Below are 9,914 nucleotides of genomic sequence, written 5' to 3'. Positions count from 1 at the left end.
TGCAGCTGAGAAGCCGCTCCGCTGTCATTACAAGGAGCGGGAGGGGATGTCTCCCGCCGCCTTCCGTGGCTCGCACGGGTCTCCCGTCCCACCGGGAGACCCGGGCAACCAGCCTGCAAGGCCGCAGAAGAGAAGACTCAATCAAAGCTGCATTCGGCTCTGATCGGGTCTCCATGTAAAAACCCACTTCTGGGTACTCTGCGCCAGATTAAAAAAAAATGACAGCATTCAAAACAGCCAAACTTTGCGTTTTGAATGCTTTTAAGTGCAGAGGAGGGGTTTGAGGTCTTTTAGACCCCCAGATCCCTCCACAAGGAGTACCTGTCAAGTGATTAAAAAAAAAAAAAAACTTAAATGTACGAAAATATCGACTGATACCGATATGCAATGGCCAAAGCATCGGTATCGGCAATGAAAAACTAATATCGGTCGATCCCTAGTTTTTATTGCTGTGTCCTAACTGGGTAAAATTGCTTCTCTATTTGTCCTCGTGACCATTATCACCAAGACAAATGGGAAATCCACAAAATTATGAAGTTGTCGCTGGAACAGGAAGTGATGGGACATTTTCCAGTTGAGACACCTGTTGAGACATACTTATTTTGGGTCCGGAAGTATTGGAGCCATTGGATTAGCAGCCTATTTCTGTACAGACTTCTTCAAAGGGTTGAAAATAAAAAATGGATTTTTGTAAGACCTTTTCTCAGAAGTTTATCGACAGACGCAGCTCCATCTTCATTACTACTAGGGTTATGCTCCTCCCATCAGGAATAGGCACTAGGCAGGCAAAAAGCTTAAACACACCTATGGGGGCTGTCCCTGCAGGCATAACCCCACACACTCTGCTATCATTATTCTGTTTAGTTGCAAAAAGTGTTTAGAAGACAAAAAACCCCATTCACTCTAAAGTAGAGGGGGCGGATGCTGCGTCTGTTGATGTACTTCAGAAAAAAGGATTTTTTTGTAAATTCTTACAAAAATCCAGTTTTCTTTATCGCTCATTGACAGACGCAGCTCCATCTTCATTACTAGTAGGGATGTCCCAAAGCATTATATTTATGAGGGGTGGGAAGACCACGCAAAAAACAAATGTAAGTCCTCCAAAGGCTAAACGTAGCCAATCAAGTAACATGGAGCTCACCCAGAACAAAATCACACCCTCAAAGAGAGACTAAAAAAAAAGTTCTCTTTCAAACTGCAGCCTGCAAAACCTTGCGGCTAAAAGAAGCATCCGCGGATGCCAACACATCTACTTTGTAGAATTTTGTAAAAGTCTGCACAGACGACCAAGTTGCCACCTTGCACACTTGCCTGATGGCGAAAAGCCCAAGAGGCACTCAGCGCTCTCGTAGAATGCGCCTTTACTGGGAAAGGAGGAACCCTTTACTGGGAAAGGAAGAACCTGACCCTTCAGTGAATAAGCCTGAACCACCGTCTGCCTGATCCATCTGGATATGGTGGCCTGCCTAGTGCCTATTCCTGATGGGAGGAGCATAACCCTCCTAGTAATGAAGATGGAGCTGCGTCTGTCGATGAACGTTCGGGAAATATATATTACATTTCTGTTCCTGTAAAATGTTTGCAGCATTCATGGAAAAATATATTTAAAAATTTTAAGGATAAATGGAATATAAGGAGCAATAGGGACATCAGCATTATCCTGGCTATTAAAGGGCACTCATTTCTAGGTAGTTGTGGTTTTGGCCATTTATTTTATAGAAGTCTATTTCACAGTGTGCAAGCTGGTTTAAAAAACATTTTATTACCTGAAGGCAGTTTAAAGGGAAACTATAGTGAGCTCATGTTTTGCATTGTTGTAAAAATTTACATTGATATTTGATGTAACTTCAAGATCAACTGGACTTTCAGTTTAAATCTTTTAAATACATTCCAGGCGCCTCCAAACAAAAGGTGTGAAAAGATCTCATGCAGACGGCCATATTGTTTTACACAGAATCTTTCCGGCATAAAAAGTGCTCTGTACGCTGTACACATTTATTGTCTGTTCACATATACTGCGGGCACTGTCGCTTTTCTGCATTGGAGAACGGCAGTCACTACTAGGACACAGAAAACAATTGATTTTGATGTGTCCGATTCATACATTTCTGCGGTTTATTACTGCGCACATTATTGCATGTCACTGTACAGCAGCATAGATGAAGTGTTACTTTTGTGAACTTCAAATAAAGTTCTAACTACAAAAAAGAGCAGTGTGATGCGATAACTCGTGCATCACAGCGCCCCCTACCGTTGGCTCACTGGAGCCAGAATGGAGCAGGCCTCTGCGGTTTAGTGTGCAGGGGAAGTGTGAACTGGCGCTTAGGCTGGGTTTACACTTATGCGATCACAGATGTGATTCACACCGCATTACTATGCAGATCACATGCAATGCAAATTCAGCCATACAAACAAAAATGTTGCAGAACCAGTGGTCCGCACTGGAATTCCTTTTGACAGTTTGCACTGCGATCGGATTTGGGGGTGTCATTACCTTTACATTGACACCCCCAGTGGTTTGCATAGGTCAGTGTGAACCAGTGTGCAATTCAGGGACTGGCACTAAATCGCAGGGTTTTCTGCATTGCACCAGTGTGAACTGGGACTTAATGTTTGTGCTTATATTTGCCGCTGCTGCTCAAAGCCAACATGTGTAGCCAGCGGCACCCCTGATTACACACTATTGATGTTTTACTTGTCAGCCCTAAAGGGTCCTTTCACCCAGGCTTTCCAATTTCCTGAAAAACTGACAGGCGGACCGGATCAGATGCTCCATGCATCCCTATGGGGCAGCGGATGTCAGCGGTGATATATCTGCTGACACCCGCTGCTCTCCAATCCGATCCTCACAGTGAAATCCAGACGGATAGAAACCCTGGAGGATCGGATTGGATGAAAACGGACAGGCGGACCTGATCGGATGCTCCATGCATCCCTATGGGGCAGTAGATGTCAGCGGTGATATATCCGCTGACACCCACTGCTCTCCATCGGTCCAGACGGATAGAAACCCTGGAGGATCGGATCGGATGAAAACAGACAGGTGGACCGCATCGGACGCTCCATGCATCCCTATGGGGCAGCAGATGTCAGCGGTGATATGTCCGATGACACCCACTGCTATCCGATCCGATCCAGTCTGTGAAATCCTGACGGGTAGAAACCCTGGAGGATCGGATTGGATGAAAACGGACAGGCGGACCTGATCGGATGCTCCATGCATCCCTATGGGGCAGTAGATGTCAGCGGTGATATATCCGCTGACACCCACTGCTCTCCATCGGTCCAGACGGATAGAAACCCTGGAGGATCGGATCGGATGAAAACAGACAGGTGGACCGCATCGGACGCTCCATGCATCCCTATGGGGCAGCAGATGTCAGCGGTGATATGTCCGATGACACCCACTGCTATCCGATCCGATCCAGTCTGTGAAATCCTGACGGGTAGAAACCCTGGAGGATCGGATGAAAACGGACAGGCGGTCAGTTTTCACTTGATCTCCCGTAGAGGAGAGCGGGGATCTGACAGCTCCGTCTCAGCACAGTGAGCGGAGACGGAGCTGTCATCCGCCTGCTCAGCGGGGATTAGCGGATCGATCCCCGCTCATCAAAACAAAGTCCGCCGGGCGGAAAGCCCGTGTGAAAGGATCCTAAATGAGTCATTTATACGGCATTAGCGCATGCACAGAAATGCTTATTCTAAAGGCCAACGTCATTCAGCACAAGCACTGCACGAATGACTCATTAAGGATCCGTTCACATATTGGCGTCCCGGATCGCGGGCAGAATCGCCACCGTCACTTCCAATGGCACCCCAAACCGGGCGCAATTTTGCCGCGATTGTCGCCTGACCAATTGTGGTAGAATCGCGGGACACCTATTGCCCAAAAGTAGTACAAGAACTTATTTTGGGCGACAGGCGTCCTGTGTTTCTGTTTGCGTGATTTTACAGCGATTCGTTGGGCGACAATTGCAGCAAAATCACACAACGTTTAGGTTGCCATTGAAAGGGATGAAAATTGCACGGGCGTCCCGCTCTTTGCCGTGATTCGGAATCGCGGGCAGAATTGCGGCTATTCTGCCCACGATCTGGGATGCCAAGATGTGAATGGAGCCGTAGGGCCCTATCTGTAAACATCAATATTGTGTAATCAGCGGTGTCACTGTCTACACATTGTTGAGATTTACATGTCGGCACCCTAAACAGCAGCCACAGCCAATGGGGTCTATGCATGCTGTACAATGTACGCATTAGCACAAATGTTTACATGCATAAAATACAGCTTTCTTCAATTTTTTATTCATCCTTACGATCGCAGAGCTGCTGCCACATGCAGCTCTGTGAATATTCATAGCCCTCTACCCTGCTGTATACAGATGCGTAAAAACTGTTTGCTATATGCAACTGTACATGGCATTTTTCACACCTCTGTGAATCACCCCTAAGTGCCGGTTCACATATATGCGATGCGGGAACCCTGCGAATCCACTGCGGGTTCTCGCATCGCATTCAAATTGCAGGCAGTTCACACTGCCATATGCGAATCGCTGGGGGTGTCAATACAAAGTTAACGACACCCCCAGATCAGTTTGCATATCGCAGTGCGTACTGTCAGTTCGGACAGGAATCGCGATTGGTGTGAACACCCATGCGATCCGATTCTGGTGCGGACCCAAAAAAGGGTCCTTTGCGAGTTGTGTCTGAATGTGATGCAAATTCAGCCATCTAACGTGTATGGCTGAATTTGCATCGCACAGACATCGCATGTGATTTTCAGACCAGTGCGGTGCGAATCACATGCGATGCCTGTCATCGCACATGTGTGAACTGGGACTTACAGTGTGTTTTCTTCAGCCTGAATAGAAAAGCCTGTCTCCTGCCAGCATGTGAAGGAGAATCATTGCTATCTGTGGGGAAGTGGTGGTCTCACTGCAGCGGTCTTACACCCCCCCAGGCAGAACAAGAACTCTCTAGTAAGCAACGTTCATGTTTCTTGCTCATTGGAGAGCTTTTCCACTTTCTATAGAAAACAAATAGGAAGACTTTTCATTAGAGGTGCACCATATGCAAATTTTTGGATTATTATTTATACTTTTATATATGGTTGTATTATATTTGACTTTTTAATTTATCAATTTAAATGAATATTAATTTATTGTCGGCCATTATTGGCACCTTTAGCACAAGAATAATGTATCCCTTTAAATTCTACAGTTCACACTGGTCCATTGCGCTTGCTGTGTTTTTGGTCAGTTGGAAAAAAAAACAAAAAACAAAAAAAAACACCTCCCGTTCAAATGCATTAAAAAGGCAGCAAGAACGCATCAAATAACGCACCCATGTTACATTTTTGATGCAGTTTTTGAGTCACATGACCTGTGAAAAACAAACCATAAGCACAGTACAATCATGGTAAAATCTCCCTGAATTTGCAGTTAAATCAGTGCAAAACGCCGATAACACAAATTTCGGCGACCAAAATTTTTGGGCATCTCTACTATTTATAGCTTTTTTTTAATGTGCGTAGAATATATTTTGTTGATTTAAATGAAAAGTTCAGTTGGGCATTATTCCTTTTTTGCTGTATCATATTTTATTTACTGCATATATTTCATCCACATAATACAACTTTTTTAAACCCTCAATGCATATCCCTTTACCTCCATGTTACCATTAACAGGTTATTAAGCAGTATTTTGCCCAAGAGACACTGTCGGTGGAAGTAACAGGGGGGCATACATGCTGTTCCAAGCTTGTGCTGAGAGAAAGGGTACAGCAACAGTTGAAGTCATTGAGATATGTTTCTACAAATACAAGGGTGTAATAACACTTTAATCAAATCTGACTGCTAGACTTGCATTGAGGGAGTACAGGTTGGTCCACACTGGTAGGTTGTGGTAAGGCGTGGTTTGTGGTGCATTACTGGAAACACATGTAGTGCGTTGTTGGTTTTGGCTAGCGCCCCAATTTACTAAGACAATGCACATGCATTGTGACTAACCATATTGCACCGATGTGAACATTCTGTGCATGGGCATCCGCAGAACTTTTTTCGGGGGGGGCGGCATAATTTTAAGGTCAATCATGCTCCGCCCCTTTTCGACAATGTCATGAAGGTGACATCAGTGGGGAATCCTCGGTCCCACCCACTGCAGGCAGCTGTCAGATGGAGAGAGCTGGTGGGTCACATGATTGGGTCTCTGAAAACTGGTAAAGAACCGCTTATTTTTTTAAAACACATACACAGGGGCATGGGCACACAGGTTTATTAAACAGACCAGACAGGATGGTATAAAGTGGCCTAACAAACACTTTAAAGGGGAAGTTGACATTCCGGGGGTGGTGGGTCATTTGCCCCCCCCCCATGATTCTGTGTGTTATAACAAATGTTCCATGCACTATTTTAGGTCCATCTTAGCTTATTCAGGAACAATGCACATTAAAAATGCATGCTTTAAAGTGGTAGTATACTCCGCTTTTTAACTTTTACCTACAGGTAAGCCTATAATAAGGCCTACCTGTAGGTATAATGAATATCTCCTAAACCGGCACAGTTTAGGAGATATGCAGCCGCTGATACCAGCGGCGCATGTGCTCAAAAGGTCCGGCATATCTTGCCAGACCTTCGGAGCTCCTTGCCGGAAAGTGAACTCCTGCGCGCCACTCACAGCGCGCTTCGCGCATGCGCAGTAGGGACCCGCCTGTGAAGACGCAAGGTTTCCCTTACTGGCAATGGTGGCAGCAGCACCCGACAGCCGATGGAAACATTGGCTGCGGTACTGACATCGCTGGACTCCAAGACAGGTAAGTGTCCTAATATTAAAAGTCAGCAGCTACAGTATGTGTAGCTGCTGACTTTTAATTATTGGAGGGGGGGGGGGGGGGACTCCGCTTTAAGAACAAACCTACAGACCCTATCTTGTTTGTAACCCGGGGACCGCCTGTATAGGGACTTTTCCTTTACAGGCTTTTATAAGTTAGTCTGAGAAAGTGACTGCAAGTAAATTTAGAGATTTAGGTTGAACTTCCACTTTAATAAAAACATGAAGGTTGCCCTCCTTCTGAAACTGATCTTTGTCTGACTGTCACACTTCAGTTGTTTTAGAGTCACTGATCCGACACAAGTATGCAGATCGGAAGTTCTGACTGGACTCAAAATATCGAAGCCAGGAAAGGATTAGGTTCAGATTTGCTTTAGGGGGAACCTGGACTAGGCAGGGTAAAAGATTTTCTTGGTAGCAGGTTCAAGAAAAAGTCTACACACCCCCTCTGCACTGAAATTGCTGCAGCCCCTGAAGATTCCTGCATACATTTCCATATTCACTAATGCCTCGTACACACGCAACGATTATCGGCCGACCGATCGGCCGACTTTTGTCCAGTGTTGGTTGGAATGTGCTCTAGACTGCACACAAATTTTCTCAGCCAACAAAATTCTACTTCAGAAGTGATGTCATGTGCTGGTTTACTTTCCGTGTGTTTTTCCTTCTCTGAGCATGCCCAGTCTTGCTCATCAGATTTTTGTCTGCCGAAATCTGTACTGACTGACGGAAAATCGGCCGTTGTGTTGACGGCCAACCAAAATTTTATAGCCTGCACACCAGATTTTGTTCGGCCGAAAAGTCGGAGTCAGTTGTCGAAAGCATCATACTAACAAGCCGAAAATCGGCCGTTGGCCGAAAATTCACGGCCAACTATCGATGCGTGTGTACGAGGCATAACTTGAAACCTACTGGAAAAGTGTCAAAAATTGGTTCTGGTGATTGGCTGGCTGCTCTGGCACCTTTACATGACCCTTTGGAAGCAAGATATAATGTAATGTGTTCCCCAATGTTTGGACATGCCGGGTTTTTGGCAGGCTGCATTAGCCAGTAGCAGTAAAAAGGGGGAGGTTAGAATAAATTACCTGCTGGCAAGGGGAACGGATTAGTTGCCTACTCTGTATTACCAAAGGAACCAAATGTAATGCTTTTACAAAGATGGAATTTTTTTTTTTTAAGAGTTAGCCCTTTCCTTTAAGCAATAACCCTAACAGACTTCTTAGGCATAGGAATGTGTTTCAGCCTACACCTGTGATGTTCTGTATAGACTCGCGTACAATGTATTATATGTATTATGTATAAGAAGGAACAAAGTTGCACATACTGTATAAATTGTAGTGTGTATGTTACTTATTGTACACTCCGATCTACTAGTGATTAGAACGCCAATAGTATTTAACAATAAGAATGTTTATTACAGGAATCATGCGCCATTTATACCAACATACAATAAACAGTTGTTACAAAAAGAATTCATGTGTTGGATGTTTTTAAAACTTGAAGAATGAGACGGGTAAGGGGCATGAATATTTCAAGGTCGGTGCAGGAAGAGACGGCACATGCAGGGTTCATACGGTCATGAAAATCCTGGAGAAGTCATGGGATTTTGACATGATACTTTCCAGGCTGGAAAAGTCCTGGAAAATGAGTAAACCCACTAAGTTTTGGAAAAGTTATGGAATTGTGTTGTGCAACTATTTCATTTTGTCTCCGGGCCCCCTGTATTCTGTGGGAGCGGGGGACAGTAAGTGGGACTATTTTCTCTGTTTCGGGTTTAGGTGGATTAACCACTTTACCGCTGAGTACTAGAATAGTACTGCGGCAAAGTGGCACGATCCCGTCTGACGACGTAGACCTACGTCGCCAGACTCCTCCCCTGTAGGCGGCGCACGCGCGCCGCCGGAGGCTCGCTCCCGCTGTTTTCATTCACAGCGGGAGTCGGGCCAGGGGAGGAGCAGCGGCGATAGCCGCTGCTCTGCCCCGATCGTCGGGGATCTAGTGTGGAGATCCGCCCGCCTGTGTAAACACAAGCGGGCGGATCTCCATAGTGACAGGGAGTGACAGATCGGACTGTTCAGCATAGCTGGACATCCGATCTGTCCCTGTCTCACACAGTCACCCCCCCCCCCCCCCCCCACATGTTAGTAAGCACCAGGCATACATTAACCCCTCCCTCTCCAATAAAATTAACCCCTTCCCTGCCAGTGTCATTTTTACAGTAACAGTGCATATTTATAGCACTGATTACTGCAGTAATGTCACTGGTACCCCCAAAAGTGTCAAAAATGTCAGTCAAGGGTCCGATCTGTCCGCCGCAATGTCGCAGTCCCGCAAAAAAAAAAAAAAAAAAATCGCAGATCGCCGCCATTACTCGTTAAAAAAAAAAACACCAAAAATGACATAAATCTTTCCCTTTGTTAGTAAACGCAATAACTTTTGCGCAAACCAATCAAAATACGCTTATTGCGATTTTTTTTACCAAAAATAGGTAGCAGAAAACAAATTGGCCAAAAATTTAAAAAAAAATTGGTTTTTACATCTTTTTTGGGAGGAATTTCATATAAAAAAATGTTAAAAATATTGTTATTTTTTCAAAATAAACGCATTTTTTTGTTTATAGCGCAAAAAGTAAAAATCGCACAGGTGATCAAATACCACCAAAAGAAAGCTCTGTTTGTGGGAAAAAAAGGACGTCAATTTCGTTTGGGTACGGCGTCGCACGACCGCGCAATTGTCAGTTAAAGTCGCACAGCGCCGAATCGCAAAAAGTGGCCCAGACGTAAGACAGCAAAATGCTCTAGTGGTAAAGTGGTTAATCTGCACAGCTGAAGCCTGATCACTGGCCTCTTCAATATGAATAGACCGTGACAGGCTGGGAACTCTGCGGCGAGAAATTTGAAACTGAGAAATAGTGCACTTACTGTCCCGCTCTCAGGGGCGTAGCAGCGGGGGGCGCGTGCACTGGGGGGGTGTCAGGGCGGTGTCCGCCAGGCCGCCCGCATCTCCGTGTGAAGAAGGCAGCGGCAGGAAGAAGGTCAGTGAGAGTGCCTAAGGAGTCCCGTGTGCTGGATAGGAGGGGGATGGGATGGG

This window comes from Pelophylax lessonae, assembly GCF_965119305.1.
Source record: "Pelophylax lessonae genome assembly, chromosome: 9".
NCBI lineage: Eukaryota > Metazoa > Chordata > Amphibia > Anura > Ranidae > Pelophylax > Pelophylax lessonae.
The sequence above is the reverse complement of the archived record's forward strand: the minus strand, read 5'-3'. Positions refer to the sequence as shown.